The sequence below is a fragment of the Octodon degus genome, unplaced genomic scaffold, assembly GCF_000260255.1.
Source record: "Octodon degus isolate 3935 unplaced genomic scaffold, OctDeg1.0 scaffold00053, whole genome shotgun sequence".
Classification (NCBI taxonomy): Eukaryota; Metazoa; Chordata; class Mammalia; order Rodentia; family Octodontidae; genus Octodon; species Octodon degus.
In genome coordinates this window covers 4440485-4442610 of record NW_004524629.1, presented here as the reverse complement: position 1 = coordinate 4442610, position 2126 = coordinate 4440485, and the positions used below count along the sequence as shown (strand labels likewise).

Here is a 2126-nt window from a genome sequence, read left to right as displayed (position 1 = left end):
TTATTTTTATTTATTACATTTATTTATTGTGTGTGTGTATGTGGCCAGCTCAGCCCACCAGGGGGCGGGGCTGGCTGGCATGTGGTGCTGGAGGATTGAACCGCGGTCCTTGTGCTTTGCCAAGCTTGTTTCAAGTAGGTGCTTTAGACCACTGAGCCATCTCTCCAGCCCCTCCACACCTTTAACCTGTCAGTAAGTAACAGGTGATCTGAATCAGGAAATAGGCACTTATGAAAAAATAGAGAAAGAAAAGCCAAATGATAACTTTCAGAATAAGGACAAAAAATATTTTAGGCTGTGTTGCCTATGATGGACCTTAACCTTGAGATTGTTTGTTCTATAGACAATAATCTTACATTTCATATACCGTAAAAAGATGTATGCATGCTAATATTTAAAAATATAGGCAAATTTAGCCTTCACAGGGTTATTATTGTTGCTTTCAAAAGCTACTGAGTTAGACTTCAGTATTAGTGAATTAAGTTTTTCTGTGTTTACCTGATACTTGTTAGATCTTAAATGAGAATGTAAGCGTTAAAATTTGATTGTATAAAACTACAATAATGAAAAACTCAGTGAATTTGAATTATTTTGATCTTTTAAAATTATTTTAAGCTAAGTTTTAAAGATTACGAAGACTTTTGGAGGGGCTGGAGAGATGGCTCAGTGGTCTAAAGCACCTACTTGGAACAAGCTAAGCTAAGCAAAGCACAGGGACCGCGGTTCGATCCCCCAGCACCACATGCCAGCCAGCCGCGCCCCCTGGTGGGCTGAGCTGGCCACACACACACACACACACACACACACACAATAAATAAATGTTTAAAAAAATTATAAAAAAAAAACAAAGACTTTTGGAAATAAGAGAAAATAATAAGCAATTCTATTTTCTTAACTTATTGATTACTATCATTTTTTATGTCTTTTGTCCTTTTCCTTTTTTTTTTTTCTTTTTTTTTTGTAGTACCGGGGATTGAACTCAGGGTCCTGCATTTGCCAGGCAAGTGCTTATTCTACTGAGCCATCTCCCTGGCCCTAGAATTTTTTTTTTTTTTTTTTTTTTTTTTTTTTTCTCCGAATGCCTTCAGGGCAGGTTTGGCTGGCTTGAGTCGTGGGGATCGAACCACAGCAACCTGAGCCTGATTGCTTTGTTGAAGCAGCCACTTAAAGAACTGAGCTAAGAGGCAAGCCCCCTAGAAATATTTTTAAACGTAAGCACGATATTATTTTCACACTCAAAATTCATGACAGTGTAATTGTTTACATTTTCTTGTTTTTATTATCTGTAGCATTTTAAAACTTTGGGGTTGGCCCAAAGGAAACTTCTGAGTCAGTAGTTCCATTCCCAGAGGTTATCCCTGTTGGGATTTCTGTCACTTGTAGATTTGTTCTTAGAAGCAGAGCCATACACAGCCCCGTAGCATCTTTTTCTTTCCAATTAATGTGAAATTGATGAAATTTATCTTTGTCACATTATCAATAGTTTATTTTTAGTTGCTATGTAATATTTCATTCTCTTGTTTTGAAGGTTATTTTCATTTTTTCTTGACTAAGTTTCTTGTTTATTTTATTTTTTTTGTGCATTTTGTACAGGGTCTCACTGTGCAGCTCAGACTTGTAGTGATCCTCCTGTTTTCAGCCTCCCCAGCCCTGGAATTACAGGTGTGCCCCACCACACCTGGTCTTGGTGGCCAGCTCAGGGCATCTGGGGGCGGGGCTGACTGTGGTGCTGGGGATCGAACCCTGGTCCCTGTGCTTGCCTAGGCATTTGCTTAGTCCACTGAGCTATCTCATTGGCCCTTCTTGGTACATTCTAAATATACATGATCACATGCATCAAAAGAGAATTTGTACCTATATGTGATATATCTTCATTCTTTTTTCTCATTCCCTTCCCTTAAGCCCCTCTTCCCTTCCTCATTTATGAGAGTTTTGTTTCTTTCTTTCTTTTTTTTTTTTCTCATTTTCTCTCTTTTTTAAAACTTTGGGGTAATGTTTTCTTTTTTTTATTATTATTATTTATTTATTTGTGTGTGTGTGGCCAGCTCAGTCCACCAGGGGGTGGGGCTGGCTGGCATGTGGTGCTGGGGGATTGAACCGTGGTCCATGTGTGTTGCTAAGCTTGT

The 2126-nt window shown here is 38.6% G+C and overlaps 2 protein-coding genes across 2 annotated transcripts in view; one reads left to right on the top strand and one right to left on the bottom strand.

The window, feature by feature from the left end:
* Window positions 1–2126, top strand: part of Gtf2e2 (general transcription factor IIE subunit 2) — a 103440-nt gene that overhangs the window by 33000 nt on the left and 68314 nt on the right. The gene's annotated exons all lie outside the window — the stretch shown is intronic.
* Smim18 (small integral membrane protein 18) overlaps window positions 1–2126 on the bottom strand; it is a 7688-nt gene that overhangs the window by 920 nt on the left and 4642 nt on the right. The window lies entirely within an intron of this gene.